Source organism: Leuresthes tenuis, unplaced genomic scaffold (assembly GCF_036924035.1).
Source record: "Leuresthes tenuis unplaced genomic scaffold, fLeuTen1.0.hap1 SCAF_1, whole genome shotgun sequence".
NCBI lineage: Eukaryota > Metazoa > Chordata > Actinopteri > Atheriniformes > Atherinopsidae > Leuresthes > Leuresthes tenuis.
The window spans coordinates 44393801-44409947 of record NW_027325355.1 but is presented as its reverse complement, the minus strand read 5'-3'; the positions used below and the strand labels follow the sequence as shown (position 1 = coordinate 44409947).

General features: G+C 46.1%; 6 non-coding genes and 30 pseudogenes across 6 annotated transcripts; all 36 read right to left on the bottom strand.

The window, feature by feature from the left end:
* Window positions 1-340: 340 nt before the first annotated feature.
* On the bottom strand, window positions 341-459 carry LOC140294608 (5S ribosomal RNA; annotated as a pseudogene).
* Window positions 460-728: 269 nt separating this feature from the next.
* On the bottom strand, window positions 729-847 carry LOC140310957 (5S ribosomal RNA; annotated as a pseudogene).
* Window positions 848-1117: 270 nt separating this feature from the next.
* On the bottom strand, window positions 1118-1236 carry LOC140298877 (5S ribosomal RNA). The gene has a single exon (XR_011914477.1). It is a non-coding gene; the product is annotated as a 5S ribosomal RNA (ribosomal RNA).
* Window positions 1237-1505: 269 nt separating this feature from the next.
* Window positions 1506-1624, bottom strand: LOC140288803 (5S ribosomal RNA; annotated as a pseudogene).
* A 269-nt stretch (window positions 1625-1893) lies between these two features.
* LOC140293114 (5S ribosomal RNA) lies at window positions 1894-2012 on the bottom strand (annotated as a pseudogene).
* Window positions 2013-2281: 269 nt separating this feature from the next.
* On the bottom strand, window positions 2282-2400 carry LOC140299012 (5S ribosomal RNA). The gene has a single exon (XR_011914601.1). It is a non-coding gene; the product is annotated as a 5S ribosomal RNA (ribosomal RNA).
* Window positions 2401-2669: 269 nt separating this feature from the next.
* Window positions 2670-2788, bottom strand: LOC140272236 (5S ribosomal RNA; annotated as a pseudogene).
* A 657-nt stretch (window positions 2789-3445) lies between these two features.
* LOC140289312 (5S ribosomal RNA) lies at window positions 3446-3564 on the bottom strand (annotated as a pseudogene).
* Window positions 3565-3836: 272 nt separating this feature from the next.
* Window positions 3837-3955, bottom strand: LOC140303645 (5S ribosomal RNA; annotated as a pseudogene).
* Window positions 3956-4224: 269 nt separating this feature from the next.
* LOC140299011 (5S ribosomal RNA) lies at window positions 4225-4343 on the bottom strand. The gene has a single exon (XR_011914600.1). It is a non-coding gene; the product is annotated as a 5S ribosomal RNA (ribosomal RNA).
* Window positions 4344-4612: 269 nt separating this feature from the next.
* LOC140295297 (5S ribosomal RNA) lies at window positions 4613-4731 on the bottom strand (annotated as a pseudogene).
* Window positions 4732-5000: 269 nt separating this feature from the next.
* LOC140307761 (5S ribosomal RNA) lies at window positions 5001-5119 on the bottom strand (annotated as a pseudogene).
* A 657-nt stretch (window positions 5120-5776) lies between these two features.
* Window positions 5777-5895, bottom strand: LOC140296700 (5S ribosomal RNA; annotated as a pseudogene).
* Window positions 5896-6167: 272 nt separating this feature from the next.
* On the bottom strand, window positions 6168-6286 carry LOC140303638 (5S ribosomal RNA; annotated as a pseudogene).
* Window positions 6287-6555: 269 nt separating this feature from the next.
* On the bottom strand, window positions 6556-6674 carry LOC140313992 (5S ribosomal RNA; annotated as a pseudogene).
* A 272-nt stretch (window positions 6675-6946) lies between these two features.
* On the bottom strand, window positions 6947-7065 carry LOC140269773 (5S ribosomal RNA; annotated as a pseudogene).
* Window positions 7066-7334: 269 nt separating this feature from the next.
* LOC140295917 (5S ribosomal RNA) lies at window positions 7335-7458 on the bottom strand (annotated as a pseudogene).
* Window positions 7459-7727: 269 nt separating this feature from the next.
* On the bottom strand, window positions 7728-7845 carry LOC140290210 (5S ribosomal RNA; annotated as a pseudogene).
* A 269-nt stretch (window positions 7846-8114) lies between these two features.
* On the bottom strand, window positions 8115-8232 carry LOC140290209 (5S ribosomal RNA; annotated as a pseudogene).
* Window positions 8233-8888: 656 nt separating this feature from the next.
* On the bottom strand, window positions 8889-9007 carry LOC140294246 (5S ribosomal RNA; annotated as a pseudogene).
* A 269-nt stretch (window positions 9008-9276) lies between these two features.
* LOC140310946 (5S ribosomal RNA) lies at window positions 9277-9395 on the bottom strand (annotated as a pseudogene).
* A 270-nt stretch (window positions 9396-9665) lies between these two features.
* LOC140298876 (5S ribosomal RNA) lies at window positions 9666-9784 on the bottom strand. Its single transcript, XR_011914476.1, has one exon. It is a non-coding gene; the product is annotated as a 5S ribosomal RNA (ribosomal RNA).
* Window positions 9785-10053: 269 nt separating this feature from the next.
* Window positions 10054-10172, bottom strand: LOC140292633 (5S ribosomal RNA; annotated as a pseudogene).
* Window positions 10173-10441: 269 nt separating this feature from the next.
* On the bottom strand, window positions 10442-10560 carry LOC140273995 (5S ribosomal RNA; annotated as a pseudogene).
* A 269-nt stretch (window positions 10561-10829) lies between these two features.
* LOC140298743 (5S ribosomal RNA) lies at window positions 10830-10948 on the bottom strand. The gene has a single exon (XR_011914362.1). It is a non-coding gene; the product is annotated as a 5S ribosomal RNA (ribosomal RNA).
* Window positions 10949-11605: 657 nt separating this feature from the next.
* LOC140289311 (5S ribosomal RNA) lies at window positions 11606-11724 on the bottom strand (annotated as a pseudogene).
* A 272-nt stretch (window positions 11725-11996) lies between these two features.
* Window positions 11997-12115, bottom strand: LOC140303632 (5S ribosomal RNA; annotated as a pseudogene).
* Window positions 12116-12384: 269 nt separating this feature from the next.
* On the bottom strand, window positions 12385-12503 carry LOC140299009 (5S ribosomal RNA). The gene has a single exon (XR_011914599.1). It is a non-coding gene; the product is annotated as a 5S ribosomal RNA (ribosomal RNA).
* A 269-nt stretch (window positions 12504-12772) lies between these two features.
* Window positions 12773-12891, bottom strand: LOC140291461 (5S ribosomal RNA; annotated as a pseudogene).
* Window positions 12892-13160: 269 nt separating this feature from the next.
* Window positions 13161-13279, bottom strand: LOC140299909 (5S ribosomal RNA; annotated as a pseudogene).
* A 269-nt stretch (window positions 13280-13548) lies between these two features.
* LOC140307749 (5S ribosomal RNA) lies at window positions 13549-13667 on the bottom strand (annotated as a pseudogene).
* Window positions 13668-14324: 657 nt separating this feature from the next.
* On the bottom strand, window positions 14325-14443 carry LOC140293186 (5S ribosomal RNA; annotated as a pseudogene).
* Window positions 14444-14715: 272 nt separating this feature from the next.
* Window positions 14716-14834, bottom strand: LOC140303623 (5S ribosomal RNA; annotated as a pseudogene).
* Window positions 14835-15103: 269 nt separating this feature from the next.
* On the bottom strand, window positions 15104-15222 carry LOC140313986 (5S ribosomal RNA; annotated as a pseudogene).
* Window positions 15223-15494: 272 nt separating this feature from the next.
* On the bottom strand, window positions 15495-15613 carry LOC140269768 (5S ribosomal RNA; annotated as a pseudogene).
* A 269-nt stretch (window positions 15614-15882) lies between these two features.
* Window positions 15883-16006, bottom strand: LOC140293702 (5S ribosomal RNA; annotated as a pseudogene).
* Between the last annotated feature and the right edge of the window lie 141 nt (window positions 16007-16147).

Genomic DNA, 16147 nt, shown 5'->3' with positions numbered 1-16147 from the left:
ACCAGGTACAACCTTCTTGGTGTCCGAGATCAGACGAGGTCTGGCTTATTCAGGGTGGTGTGGCCGTAAGCAACAATGTCTCTGACAAATGTGCATTATATAGGTACTGGAATCATACGGTTCCTCTATGCAACCAGATAATTGCCGAGAAAGGCTGATGTGTAGCGGGCAAATCATCTTCTCTGATGTGATCATTCTCTGCAACTGAAACTGAGACTCTCAGATCACTTTGTGTCAGCCAACAAAGCAGGAGCAGCTGAAGATGACCAACTTCCTCATGTGTCACAGGGTGATCAGATGTTGCAACAAAAGACATGCAGGTTGTAGAGAGAAGAGAAAACACTTACAGCACCTGGTATTCCCAAGCAGTCTCCCATCCAAGTACTAAGCAGGCTCAACGCTGCTTGGCTTCCGAGATCAGACGAGGGCGGGTATGTTCAGGGTGGTGTGGCCGTAAGCAACAATGTGTCTGACAAAAGTGCATTATATTAGTACAGGAATCATACGGTTCCTCTATGTAACCAGATAATTGCTGAGAAAGGCTGATGTGTAGTGGGCACATCTTCTTCCCTGACGTGATTATTCTCTTCAGCTGAAACTGAGACTCTCAGATCACTTCGTGTCTTCCAACAAAGCAGCAGCAGCTGAAGATGACCAACTTCCTCATGTGTCACAGGGTGATCAGACGTTGCAACAAAAGACATGCAGGTTGTAGAGAGAAGAGAAAACGCTTACAGCACCTGGTATTCCCAAGCAGTCTCCCATCCAAGTACTAACCAGGCCCAACCCTCCTTGGCTTCTGAGATCAGACGAGGTCAGACATATTCAGGGTGGTTTGGCCGTAAGCAACAATCTCTGTGACAAATGTGCATTATATAGGCAATGGAATCATATGGTTCCTCTATGTAACAAGATAATTGCCAAAAAAAGGCTGATATATAGTGGGCACATCTTGTTCCCTGACGTGATAATTTTCTCCAGCTGAAAATGAGACTCTAAGATCACTTCGTGTCTGCCAACAAAGCAGCAGCAGCTGAAGATGACCAACTTCCTCATGTGTCACAGGGTGATCAGACGTTGCAACAAAAGACATGCAGGTGGTTGAGAGAAGAGAAAAAGCTTACAGCACCTGGTATTCCCAAGCGGTCTCCCATCCAAGTACTAACCAGGCCCAACCGTGCTTGGCTTCCAAGATCAGACGAGGTTGGGCATATTCAGGGTGGTGTGGCCGTAAGTAACAATGTCTGTGACAAATGTGCATTATATAGGTACTGGAATCATACGGTTCCTCTATGCAACCATATAATTGCCAAGAAAGGCTGATATGTAGTGGGCACATCTTGTTCCCTGACGTGATCATTTTCTCCAGCTGAAAATGAGACTCTAAGATCACTTCGTGTCTGCCAACAAAGCAGCAGAAAATGAAGATGACCAACTTCCTCATGTGTCACAGGGTGATCAGACGTTGCAACAAAAGACATGCAGGTGGTTGAGAGAAGAGAAAAAGCTTACATCACCTGATAATCCCAAGCGGTCTCCCATCCAAGTACTAACCAGGCCCAACCCTGCTTGGCTTCCGAGATCAGACGAGGTCAGGCATGTTCCGGGTGGTGTGGCCGTAAGCAGCAATGTCTCTGACAAATGTGCATTATATAGGTACTGGAATCATACGGTTCCTCTATGCAACCAGATAATTGCCGAGAAAAGCTGATGTGTAGCGGGTAAATCATCTTCTCTGATGTGATCATTCTCTGCAACTGAAACTGAGACTCTCAGATCACTTTGTGTCTGCCAACAAGGCAGCAGCAGCTGAAGATGACCAACTTCCTCATGTGTCACAGGGCGATCAGACGTTGCAACAAAAGACATGCAGGTGGTAGAGAGAAGAGAAAAAGCTTACAGCACCTGGTATTCCCAAGCGGTCTCTCATCAAAGTACTAACCAGGCCCAACCCTCCTTGGCTTCTGAGATCAAACGATGTCAGACATATTCAGGGTGGTTTGGCCGTAAGCAACAATCTCTGTGACAAATGTGCATTATATAGGCAATGGAATCATATGGTTCCTCTATGTAACAAGATAATTGCCGAAAAAGGCTGATATATAGTGGGCACATCTTGTTCCCTGACGTGATAATTTTCTCCAGCTGAAAATGAGACTCTAAGATCACTTCGTGTCTGCCAACAAAGCAGCAGCAGCTGAAGATGACCAACTTCCTCATGTGTCACAGGGTGATCAGACGTTGCAACAAAAGACATGCAGGTGGTTGAGAGAAGAGAAAAAGCTTACAGCACCTGGTATTCCCAAGCGGTCTCCCATCCAAGTACTAACCAGGCCCAACCCTGCTTGGCTTCCAAGATCAGACGAGGTTGGGCATATTCCGGGTGGTGTGGCCGTAAGTAACAATGTTTGTGACAAATGTGCATTATATAGGTACTGGAATCATACGGTTCCTCTATGCAACCATATAATTGCCAAGAAAGGCTGATATGTAGTGGGCACATCTTGTTCCCTGACGTGATAATTTTCTCCAGCTGAAAATGAGACTTTAAGATCACTTCGTGTCTGCCAACAAAGCAGCAGAAAATGAAGATGACCAACTTCCTCATGTGTCACAGGGTGATCAGACGTTGCAACAAAAGACATGCAGGTGGTTGAGAGAAGAGAAAAAGCTTACAGCACCTGATAATCCCAAGCGGTCTCCCATCCAAGTACTAACCAGGCACAACCCTGCTTGGCTTTCGAGATCAGACGAGGTCGGGCATATTCAGGGTGGTGTGGCCGTAAGCAACAATGTCTCTGACAAATGTAAATTGTATAGGTACTGGAATCATACGTTTCCTCTATATAACCAGATAATTGCAGAGAAAGGCTGATAAATAGTGGACACATCTTCTTCCCTGACGTGATTATTCTCTCCAGCTGAAAATGAGACTCTCAGATCACTTCGTGTCTGCCAACAAAGCAGCAGCAGCTGAAGATGACCAACTTCCTCATGTGTCACAGGGCGAACAGACGTTGCAACAAAATACATGCAGGTGGTAGAGAGAAGAGAAAAAGATTACATCACCTGGTATTCCCAAGCGGTGTCCCATCAAAGTACTAACCAGAACCAGCCCTCCTTGGCTTCCGAGATCAGACAAGGTCAGACATATTCAGGGTGGTTTGTCCGTAAGTAACAATCTCTGTGACAAATGTGCATTATATAGGCAATGGAATCATACACTTCCTCTATGTAACCAGATAATTGCCGAGAAAGGCTGATATGTAGTGGGCACATCTTCTTCCCTGACGTGATAATTCTCTCCAGCTGAAAATGAGACTCTCAGATCACTTTGTGTCTGCCAACAAAGCAGCAGCAGCTGAAGATGACCAACTTCCTCATGTGTCACAGGGTGATCAGACGTTGCAACAAAAGACATGCAGGTGGTAGAGAGAAGAGAAAAAGCTTACAGCACCTGGTATTCCCAAGCAGTCTTCCATCCAAGTACTAACCAGGCCCAAACCTGCTTGACTTCCAAGATCAGACAAGGTCGGGCTTATTCAGGGTGGTGTGGCCGTAAGCAACAATATCTGTGACAAATGTGCATTATATAGGTACTGGAATCATACACTTCCTCTATGTAACCAGATAATTGCCCAGAAAGGCTGACTTGTAGTGGGCACATCTTCTTCCCTGATGTGATTATTCTCTGCAGCTGAAATTGACACTCTCAGATCACTTCGTGTCTGCCAACAAAGACGCAAAAGCAGCTGAAGATGACCAACTTCCTCATGTGTCACAGGAGGATCAGACGTTGCCACAAAAGACATGAAGGTGGTAGAGAGTAGAGAAGAAGCTTACAGCACCTGGTATTCCCAAGTGGTCTCCCATGCAAGTACTAACCAGGCCCAACCCTGCTTGGCTTCCAAGATCAGACGAGGTCAGGCATGTTCCGGGTGGTGTGGCCGTAAGCAGCAATGTCTCTGACAAATGTGCATTATATAGGTACTGGAATCATACGGTTCCTCTATGCAACCAGATAATTGCCGAGAAAGGCTGATGTGTAGCGGGTAAATCATCTTCTCTGATGTGATCATTCTCTGCAACTGAAACTGAGACTCTCAGATCACTTCATGTCTGCCAACAAAGCAGCAGCAGCTGAAGATGACCAACTTCCTCATGTGTCACAGGGTGATCAGACGTTGCAACAAAAGACATGCAGGTGGTTGAGAGAAGAGAAAAAGCTTACAGCACCTGGTATTCCCAAGCGGTCTCCCATCCAAGTACTAACCAGGCCCAACCCTGCTTGGCTTCCAAGATCAGACGAGGTTGGGCATATTCCGGGTGGTGTGGCCGTAAGTAACAATGTTTGTGACAAATGTGCATTATATAGGTACTGGAATCATACGGTTCCTCTATGCAACCATATAATTGCCAAGAAAGGCTGATATGTAGTGGGCACATCTTGTTCCCTGACGTGATAATTTTCTCCAGCTGAAAATGAGACTTTAAGATCACTTCGTGTCTGCCAACAAAGCAGCAGAAAATGAAGATGACCAACTTCCTCATGTGTCACAGGGTGATCAGACGTTGCAACAAAAGACATGCAGGTGGTTGAGAGAAGAGAAAAAGCTTACAGCACCTGATAATCCCAAGAGGTCTCCCATCCAAGTACTAACCAGGCACAACCCTGCTTGGCTTTCGAGATCAGACGAGGTTGGGCATATTCAGGGTGGTGTGGCGGTAAGCAACAATATCTGGTACAAATGTGTATTATATAGGTACTGGAATCATACGTTTCCTCTATATAACCAGATAATTGCAGAGAAAGGCTGATAAATAGTGGACACATCTTCTTCCCTGACGTGATTATTCTCTCCAGCTGAAAATGAGAATCTCAGGTCACTTCGTGTCTGCCAACAAAGCAGCAGCAGCTGAAGATGACCAACTTCCTCATGTGTCAGAGGGCGATCAGACCTTGCAACAAAATACATGCAGGTGGTAGAGAGAAGAGAAAAAGCTTACAGCACCTGGCATTCCCAAGGGGTCTCCCATTCAAGTACTAACCAGGCCCAACCCTGCTTGGGTTCCGAGATCAGTCGAGGTCGGGCATATTCAGGGTGGTGTGGCCGTAAGTAACAATGTCTGTGAAAAATGTGCATTATATAGGTACTGGAATAATACAGTTCCTCTATGTAACCAGATAATTGCAGAGAAAGGCTAACTTGTTGTGGGCACATCTTCTTCCTTGATGTGATTATTCTCTGCAGCTGAAACTGAGACTCTCAGATCACTTCGTGTCTGCTAACAAAGCAGCAGCAGCTGAAGATGACCAACTTCCTCATGTGTCACAGGGCGATCAGACATTGCAACAAAAGACATGTAGGTGGTAGAGAGAAGAGAAAAAGCTTACAGCACCTGGTATTCCCAAGCGGTGTCCCATCAAAGTACTAACCAGAACCAGCCCTCCTTGGCTTCCGAGATCAGACAAGGTCAGACATATTCAGGGTGGTTTGTCCGTAAGTAACAATCTCTGTGACAAATGTGCACTATATAGGCAATGGAATCATACACTTCCTCTATGTAACCAGATAATTGCCGAGAAAGGCTGATATGTAGTGGGCACATCTTCTTCCCTGACGTGATAATTCTCTCCAGCTGAAAATGAGACTCTCAGATCACTTTGTGTCTGCCAACAAAGCAGCAGCAGCTGAAGATGACCAACTTCCTCATGTGTCACAGGGTGATCAGACGTTGCAACAAAAGACATGCAGGTGGTAGAGAGAAGAGAAAAAGCTTACAGCACCTGGTATTCCCAAGCAGTCTCGCATCCAAGTACTAACGAGGCCCAAACCTGCTTGACTTCCAAGATCAGACAAGGTCGGGCTTATTCAGGGTGGTGTGGCCGTAAGCAACAATATCTGTGACAAATGTGCATTATATAGGCAATGGAATCATACACTTCCTCTATGTAACCAGATAATTGCCGAGAAAGGCTGACTTGTAGTGGGCACATCTTCTTCCCTGATGTGATTATTCTCTGCAGCTGAAATTGACACTCTCAGATCACTTCGTGTCTGCCAACAAAGACGCAGCAGCAGCTGAAGATGACCAACTTCCTCATGTGTCACAGGAGGATCAGACGTTGCCACAAAAGACATGAAGGTGGTAGAGAGTAGAGAAGAAGCTTACAGCACCTGGTATTCCCAAGTGGTCTCCCATGCAAGTACTAACCAGGCCCAACCCTGCTTGGCTTCCAAGATCAGACGAGGTCAGGCATGTTCCGGGTGGTGTGGCCGTAAGCAGCAATGTCTCTGACAAATGTGCATTATATAGGTACTGGAATCATACGGTTCCTCTATGCAACCAGATAATTGCCGAGAAAGGCTGATGTGTAGCGGGTAAATCATCTTCTCTGATGTGATCATTCTCTGCAACTGAAACTGAGACTCTCAGATCACTTCATGTCTGCCAACAAAGCAGCAGCAGCTGAAGATGACCAACTTCCTCATGTGTCACAGGGTGGTCAGACGTTGCAACAAAAGACATGCAGGTGGTTGAGAGAAGAGAAAAAGCTTACAGCACCTGGTATTCCCAAGTTGTCTCCAATTCAAGTACTAACAAGGCCCAACCCTGCTTGGCTTCCAAGATCAGACGAGCTCGGGCATGTTCAGGGTGGTGTGGCCGTAAGCGACAATGTCTTTGACAAATGTGCATTATATAGGTAATGGAATCATACGGTTCCTCTATGTAACCAGATAATTGCCGAGAAAGGCTGACTTGTAGTGGGCAAATCTTCTTCCCTCATGTGATCATTCTCTGCAGCTGAAACTGAGACTCTCAGATCACTTCGTGTCTGCCAACAAAGCAGCAGCAGCTGCTGAAGATGACCAACTTCCTCATGTGTCACAGGGTGATCAGACGTTGCAACAAAAGACATGCGGGTGGTCGAAAGAAGAGAAAAAGCTTAAAGCACCTGGTATTCCCAAGAGGTCTTCCATCCAAGTACTAACCAGGCCCAACCGTGCTTGGCTTCCGAGATCAGACGAGGTCGGGCATGTTCAACGTGGTGTGGCCGTAAGCAACAATGTCACTGACAAATGTGCATCATATAGGTACTGGAATCATACGGTTCCTCTATGCAACTAGATAATTGCAGAGAAAGGCTGATGTGTAGCTGGCATATCATCTTCTCTGATGTGATCATTCTCTGCAGCTGAAACTGAGACTCTCAGATCACTTCGTGTCTGCCAACAAAGCAGCAGCAGCTGAAGATGACCAACTTCCTCATGTGTCACAGGGTGATCAGATGTTGCAACAAAAGACATGCAGGTGGTAGAGAGAAGAGAAAAAGCTTACAGCACCTGGTATTCCCAAGCAGTCTCCCACCCAAGTACTAACCAGGCACAATCCTGCTTGGCTTCCGAGATCAGGCGAGGTCGGAAATATTATATTCAGGGTGGTGTGGCCGTAAGCGACAATCTCTGTGACAAATGTGCATTATATAGGTACTGGAATCATACGGTTCCTCTATGTAACCAGATAATTGCAGAGAAAGGCTTATGTGTAGTGGGCACATCTTCTTCCCTGACGTGATTATTCTCTGCAGCTGAAACTGAGACTCTCAGATCACTTCGTGTCTCCCAACAAAGCAGCAGAAGCTGAAGATGACCAACTTCCTCATGTGTCACAGGGTGATCAGACGTTGCAACAAAAGACATTCAGGTGGTCCAGAGAAGAGATAAAGCTTACAGCACCTGGTATTCCCAAGCAGTCTCCCACCCAAGTACTAACCAGGCCAACCGTGCTTGGCTTCCGAGATCAGACGAGGTCGGGCATGTTCAGGGTGGTGTGGCCGTAAGTAATAATCTCTGTGACAAATGTGCATTATATAGGTACTAGAATCATACGGTTCCTCTATGTAACCAGATAATTGCCAAGAAAGGCTGATGTGTAGTGGGCACATATTCTTCCCTGATGTGATTATTCTCTGCAGCTGAAACTGAGACTCTCAGATCACTTTGTGTCTGCCAACAAAGCAGCAGCAGCTGAAGATGACCAACTTCCTCATGTGTCACAGGGTGATCAGACGTTGCAACAAAAGACATTCAGGTGGTCCAGAGAAGAGATAAAGCTTACAGCACCTGGTATTCCCAAGCAGTCTCCCACCCAAGTACTAACCAGGCCAACCGTGCTTGGCTTCCGAGATCAGACGAGGTCGGGCATGTTCAGGGTGGTGTGGCCGTAAGTAATAATCTCTGTGACAAATGTGCATTATATAGGTACTGGAATCATACGGTTCCTCTATGTAACCAGATAATTGCCAAGAAAGGCTGATGTGTAGTGGGCACATATTGTTCCCTGATGTGATTATTCTCTGCAGCTGAAACTGAGACTCTCAGATCACTTTGTGTCTGCCAACAAAGCAGCAGCAGCTGAAGATGACCAACTTCCTCATGTGTCACAGGGTGATCAGACGTTGCAACAAAAGACATGCAGGTGGTAGAGAGAAGAGAAAAAGCTTACAGCACCTGGTATTCCCAAGCTGTCTCCCATCCAAGTACTAACCAGGTACAACCTTCTTGGTGTCCGAGATCAGACGAGGTCTGGCTTATTCAGGGTGGTGTGGCCGTAAGCAACAATGTCTCTGACAAATGTGCATTATATAGGTACTGGAATCATACGGTTCCTCTATGCAACCAGATAATTGCCGAGAAAGGCTGATGTGTAGCGGGCAAATCATCTTCTCTGATGTGATCATTCTCTGCAACTGAAACTGAGACTCTCAGATCACTTTGTGTCAGCCAACAAAGCAGGAGCAGCTGAAGATGACCAACTTCCTCATGTGTCACAGGGTGATCAGATGTTGCAACAAAAGACATGCAGGTTGTAGAGAGAAGAGAAAACACTTACAGCACCTGGTATTCCCAAGAAGTCTCCCATCCAAGTACTAAGCAGGCTCAACGCTGCTTGGCTTCCGAGATCAGACGAGGGCGGGTATGTTCAGGGTGGTGTGGCCGTAAGCAACAATGTGTCTGACAAAAGTGCATTATATTAGTACAGGAATCATACGGTTCCTCTATGTAACCAGATAATTGCTGAGAAAGGCTGATGTGTAGTGGGCACATCTTCTTCCCTGACGTGATTATTCTCTTCAGCTGAAACTGAGACTCTCAGATCACTTCGTGTCTTCCAACAAAGCAGCAGCAGCTGAAGATGACCAACTTCCTCATGTGTCACAGGGTGATCAGACGTTGCAACAAAAGACATGCAGGTTGTAGAGAGAAGAGAAAACGCTTACAGCACCTGGTATTCCCAAGCAGTCTCCCATCCAAGTACTAACCAGGCCCAACCCTCCTTGGCTTCTGAGATCAGACGAGGTCAGACATATTCAGGGTGGTTTGGCCGTAAGCAACAATCTCTGTGACAAATGTGCATTATATAGGCAATGGAATCATATGGTTCCTCTATGTAACAAGATAATTGCCAAAAAAAGGCTGATATATAGTGGGCACATCTTGTTCCCTGACGTGATAATTTTCTCCAGCTGAAAATGAGACTCTAAGATCACTTCGTGTCTGCCAACAAAGCAGCAGCAGCTGAAGATGACCAACTTCCTCATGTGTCACAGGGTGATCAGACGTTGCAACAAAAGACATGCAGGTGGTTGAGAGAAGAGAAAAAGCTTACAGCACCTGGTATTCCCAAGCGGTCTCCCATCCAAGTACTAACCAGGCCCAACCGTGCTTGGCTTCCAAGATCAGACGAGGTTGGGCATATTCAGGGTGGTGTGGCCGTAAGTAACAATGTCTGTGACAAATGTGCATTATATAGGTACTGGAATCATACGGTTCCTCTATGCAACCATATAATTGCCAAGAAAGGCTGATATGTAGTGGGCACATCTTGTTCCCTGACGTGATCATTTTCTCCAGCTGAAAATGAGACTCTAAGATCACTTCATGTCTGCCAACAAAGCAGCAGAAAATGAAGATGACCAACTTCCTCATGTGTCACAGGGTGATCAGACGTTGCAACAAAAGACATGCAGGTGGTTGAGAGAAGAGAAAAAGCTTACATCACCTGATAATCCCAAGCGGTCTCCCATCCAAGTACTAACCAGGCCCAACCCTGCTTGGCTTCCAAGATCAGACGAGGTCAGGCATGTTCCGGGTGGTGTGGCCGTAAGCAGCAATGTCTCTGACAAATGTGCATTATATAGGTACTGGAATCATACGGTTCCTCTATGCAACCAGATAATTGCCGAGAAAAGCTGATGTGTAGCGGGTAAATCATCTTCTCTGATGTGATCATTCTCTGCAACTGAAACTGAGACTCTCAGATCACTTTGTGTCTGCCAACAAGGCAGCAGCAGCTGAAGATGACCAACTTCCTCATGTGTCACAGGGCGATCAGACGTTGCAACAAAAGACATGCAGGTGGTAGAGAGAAGAGAAAAAGCTTACAGCACCTGGTATTCCCAAGCGGTCTCTCATCAAAGTACTAACCAGGCCCAACCCTCCTTGGCTTCTGAGATCAAACGAGGTCAGACATATTCAGGGTGGTTTGGCCGTAAGCAACAATCTCTGTGACAAATGTGCATTATATAGGCAATGGAATCATATGGTTCCTCTATGTAAAAAGATAATTGCCGAAAAAGGCTGATATATAGTGGGCACATCTTGTTCCCTGACGTGATAATTTTCTCCAGCTGAAAATGAGACTCTAAGATCACTTCGTGTCTGCCAACAAAGCAGCAGCAGCTGAAGATGACCAACTTCCTCATGTGTCACAGGGTGATCAGACGTTGCAACAAAAGACATGCAGGTGGTTGAGAGAAGAGAAAAAGCTTACAGCACCTGGTATTCCCAAGCGGTCTCCCATCCAAGTACTAACCAGGCACAACCCTGCTTGGCTTTCGAGATCAGACGAGGTCGGGCATATTCAGGGTGGTGTGGCCGTAAGCAACAATGTCTCTGACAAATGTAAATTGTATAGGTACTGGAATCATACACTTCCTCTATATAACCAGATAATTGCAGAGAAAGGCTGATAAATAGTGGACACATCTTCTTCCCTGACGTGATTATTCTCTCCAGCTGAAAATGAGACTCTCAGATCACTTCGTGTCTGCCAACAAAGCAGCAGCAGCTGAAGATGACCAACTTCCTCATGTGTCACAGGGCGATCAGACGTTGCAACAAAATACATGCAGGTGGTAGAGAGAAGAGAAAAAGATTACATCACCTGGTATTCCCAAGCGGTGTCCCATCAAAGTACTAACCAGAACCAGCCCTCCTTGGCTTCCGAGATCAGACAAGGTCAGACATATTCAGGGTGGTTTGTCCGTAAGTAACAATCTCTGTGACAAATGTGCATTATATAGGCAATGGAATCATACACTTCCTCTATGTAACCAGATAATTGCCGAGAAAGGCTGATATGTAGTGGGCACATCTTCTTCCCTGACGTGATAATTCTCTCCAGCTGAAAATGAGACTCTCAGATCACTTTGTGTCTGCCAACAAAGCAGCAGCAGCTGAAGATGACCAACTTCCTCATGTGTCACAGGGTGATCAGACGTTGCAACAAAAGACATGCAGGTGGTAGAGAGAAGAGAAAAAGCTTACAGCACCTGGTATTCCCAAGCAGTCTTCCATCCAAGTACTAACCAGGCCCAAACCTGCTTGACTTCCAAGATCAGACAAGGTCGGGCTTATTCAGGGTGGTGTGGCCGTAAGCAACAATATCTGTGACAAATGTGCATTATATAGGTACTGGAATCATACACTTCCTCTATGTAACCAGATAATTGCCCAGAAAGGCTGACTTGTAGTGGGCACATCTTCTTCCCTGATGTGATTATTCTCTGCAGCTGAAATTGACACTCTCAGATCACTTCGTGTCTGCCAACAAAGACGCAAAAGCAGCTGAAGATGACCAACTTCCTCATGTGTCACAGGAGGATCAGACGTTGCCACAAAAGACATGAAGGTGGTAGAGAGTAGAGAAGAAGCTTACAGCACCTGGTATTCCCAAGTGGTCTCCCATGCAAGTACTAACCAGGCCCAACCCTGCTTGGCTTCCAAGATCAGACGAGGTCAGGCATGTTCCGGGTGGTGTGGCCGTAAGCAGCAATGTCTCTGACAAATGTGCATTATATAGGTACTGGAATCATACGGTTCCTCTATGCAACCAGATAATTGCCGAGAAAGGCTGATGTGTAGCGGGTAAATCATCTTCTCTGATGTGATCATTCTCTGCAACTGAAACTGAGACTCTCAGATCACTTCATGTCTGCCAACAAAGCAGCAGCAGCTGAAGATGACCAACTTCCTCATGTGTCACAGGGTGATCAGACGTTGCAACAAAAGACATGCAGGTGGTTGAGAGAAGAGAAAAAGCTTACAGCACCTGGTATTCCCAAGCGGTCTCCCATCCAAGTACTAACCAGGCCCAACCCTGCTTGGCTTCCAAGATCAGACGAGGTTGGGCATATTCCGGGTGGTGTGGCCGTAAGTAACAATGTTTGTGACAAATGTGCATTATATAGGTACTGGAATCATACGGTTCCTCTATGCAACCATATAATTGCCAAGAAAGGCTGATATGTAGTGGGCACATCTTGTTCCCTGACGTGATAATTTTCTCCAGCTGAAAATGAGACTTTAAGATCACTTCGTGTCTGCCAACAAAGCAGCAGAAAATGAAGATGACCAACTTCCTCATGTGTCACAGGGTGATCAGACGTTGCAACAAAAGACATGCAGGTGGTTGAGAGAAGAGAAAAAGCTTACAGCACCTGATAATCCCAAGCGGTCTCCCATCCAAGTACTAACCAGGCACAACCCTGCTTGGCTTTCGAGATCAGACGAGGTCGGGCATATTCAGGGTGGTGTGGCGGTAAGCAACAATATCTGGTACAAATGTGTATTATATAGGTACTGGAATCATACGTTTCCTCTATATAACCAGATAATTGCAGAGAAAGGCTGATAAATAGTGGACACATCTTCTTCCCTGACGTGATTATTCTCTCCAGCTGAAAATGAGAATCTCAGGTCACTTCGTGTCTGCCAACAAAGCAGCAGCAGCTGAAGATGACCAACTTCCTCATGTGTCAGAGGGCGATCAGACCTTGCAACAAAATACATGCAGGTGGTAGAGAGAAGAGAAAAAGCTTACAGCACCTGGCATTCCCAAGGGGTCTCCCATTCAAGTACTAACCAGGCCCAACCCTGCTTGGGTTCCGAGATCAGTCGAGGTCGGGCATATTCAGGGTGGTGTGGCCGTAAGCAACAATGTCTGTGAAAAATGTGCATTATATAGGTACTGGAATAATACAGTTCCTCTATGTAACCAGATAATTGCAGAGAAAGGCTAACTTGTTGTGGGCACATCTTCTTCCTTGATGTGATTATTCTCTGCAGCTGAAACTGAGACTCTCAGATCACTTCGTGTCTGCTAACAAAGCAGCAGCAGCTGAAGATGACCAACTTCCTCATGTGTCAGAGGGCGATCAGACCTTGCAACAAAATACATGCAGGTGGTAGAGAGAAGAGAAAAAGCTTACAGCACCTGGCATTCCCAAGGGGTCTCCCATTCAAGTACTAACCAGGCCCAACCCTGCTTGGGTTCCGAGATCAGTCGAGGTCGGGCATATTCAGGGTGGTGTGGCCGTAAGTAACAATGTCTGTGAAAAATGTGCATTATATAGGTACTGGAATAATACAGTTCCTCTATGTAACCAGATAATTGCAGAGAAAGGCTAACTTGTTGTGGGCACATCTTCTTCCTTGATGTGATTATTCTCTGCAGCTGAAACTGAGACTCTCAGATCACTTCGTGTCTGCTAACAAAGCAGCAGCAGCTGAAGATGACCAACTTCCTCATGTGTCACAGGGCGATCAGACATTGCAACAAAAGACATGTAGGTGGTAGAGAGAAGAGAAAAAGCTTACAGCACCTGGTATTCCCAAGCGGTGTCCCATCAAAGTACTAACCAGAACCAGCCCTCCTTGGCTTCCGAGATCAGACAAGGTCAGACATATTCAGGGTGGTTTGTCCGTAAGTAACAATCTCTGTGACAAATGTGCACTATATAGGCAATGGAATCATACACTTCCTCTATGTAACCAGATAATTGCCGAGAAAGGCTGATATGTAGTGGGCACATCTTCTTCCCTGACGTGATAATTCTCTCCAGCTGAAAATGAGACTCTCAGATCACTTTGTGTCTGCCAACAAAGCAGCAGCAGCTGAAGATGACCAACTTCCTCATGTGTCACAGGGTGATCAGACGTTGCAACAAAAGACATGCAGGTGGTAGAGAGAAGAGAAAAAGCTTACAGCACCTGGTATTCCCAAGCAGTCTCCCATCCAAGTACTAACGAGGCCCAAACCTGCTTGACTTCCAAGATCAGACAAGGTCGGGCTTATTCAGGGTGGTGTGGCCGTAAGCAACAATATCTGTGACAAATGTGCATTATATAGGTACTGGAATCATACACTTCCTCTATGTAACCAGATAATTGCAGAGAAAGGCTGACTTGTAGTGGGCACATCTTCTTCCCTGATGTGATTATTCTCTGCAGCTGAAATTGACACTCTCAGATCACTTCGTGTCTGCCAACAAAGACGCAGCAGCAGCTGAAGATGACCAACTTCCTCATGTGTCACAGGAGGATCAGACGTTGCCACAAAAGACATGAAGGTGGTAGAGAGTAGAGAAGAAGCTTACAGCACCTGGTATTCCCAAGTGGTCTCCCATGCAAGTACTAACCAGGCCCAACCCTGCTTGGCTTCCAAGATCAGACGAGGTCAGGCATGTTCCGGGTGGTGTGGCCGTAAGCAGCAATGTCTCTGACAAATGTGCATTATATAGGTACTGGAATCATACGGTTCCTCTATGCAACCAGATAATTGCCGAGAAAGGCTGATGTGTAGCGGGTAAATCATCTTCTCTGATGTGATCATTCTCTGCAACTGAAACTGAGACTCTCAGATCACTTCATGTCTGCCAACAAAGCAGCAGCAGCTGAAGATGACCAACTTCCTCATGTGTCACAGGGTGGTCAGACGTTGCAACAAAAGACATGCAGGTGGTTGAGAGAAGAGAAAAAGCTTACAGCACCTGGTATTCCCAAGTTGTCTCCAATTCAAGTACTAACAAGGCCCAACCCTGCTTGGCTTCCAAGATCAGACGAGCTCGGGCATGTTCAGGGTGGTGTGGCCGTAAGCGACAATGTCTTTGACAAATGTGCATTATATAGGTAATGGAATCATACGGTTCCTCTATGTAACCAGATAATTGCCGAGAAAGGCTGACTTGTAGTGGGCAAATCTTCTTCCCTCATGTGATCATTCTCTGCAGCTGAAACTGAGACTCTCAGATCACTTCGTGTCTGCCAACAAAGCAGCAGCAGCTGCTGAAGATGACCAACTTCCTCATGTGTCACAGGGTGATCAGACGTTGCAACAAAAGACATGCAGGTGGTCGAAAGAAGAGAAAAAGCTTAAAGCACCTGGTATTCCCAAGAGGTCTTCCATCCAAGTACTAACCAGGCCCAACCGTGCTTGGCTTCCGAGATCAGACGAGGTCGGGCATGTTCAACGTGGTGTGGCCGTAAGCAACAATGTCACTGACAAATGTGCATCATATAGGTACTGGAATCATACGGTTCCTCTATGCAACTAGATAATTGCAGAGAAAGGCTGATGTGTAGCTGGTATATCATCTTCTCTGATGTGATCATTCTCTGCAGCTGAAACTGAGACTCTCAGATCACTTCGTGTCTGCCAACAAAGCAGCAGCAGCTGAAGATGACCAACTTCCTCATGTGTCACAGGGTGATCAGATGTTGCAACAAAAGACATGCAGGTGGTAGAGAGAAGAGAAAAAGCTTACAGCACCTGGTATTCCCAAGCAGTCTCCCACCCAAGTACTAACCAGGCACAATCCTGCTTGGCTTCCGAGATCAGGCGAGGTCGGGCATATTATATTCAGGGTGGTGTGGCCGTAAGCGACAATCTCTGTGACAAATGTGCATTATATAGGTACTGGAATCATACGGTTCCTCTATGTAACCAGATAATTGCAGAGAAAGGCTTATGTGTAGTGGGCACATCTTCTTCCCTGACGTGATTATTCTCTGCAGCTGAAACT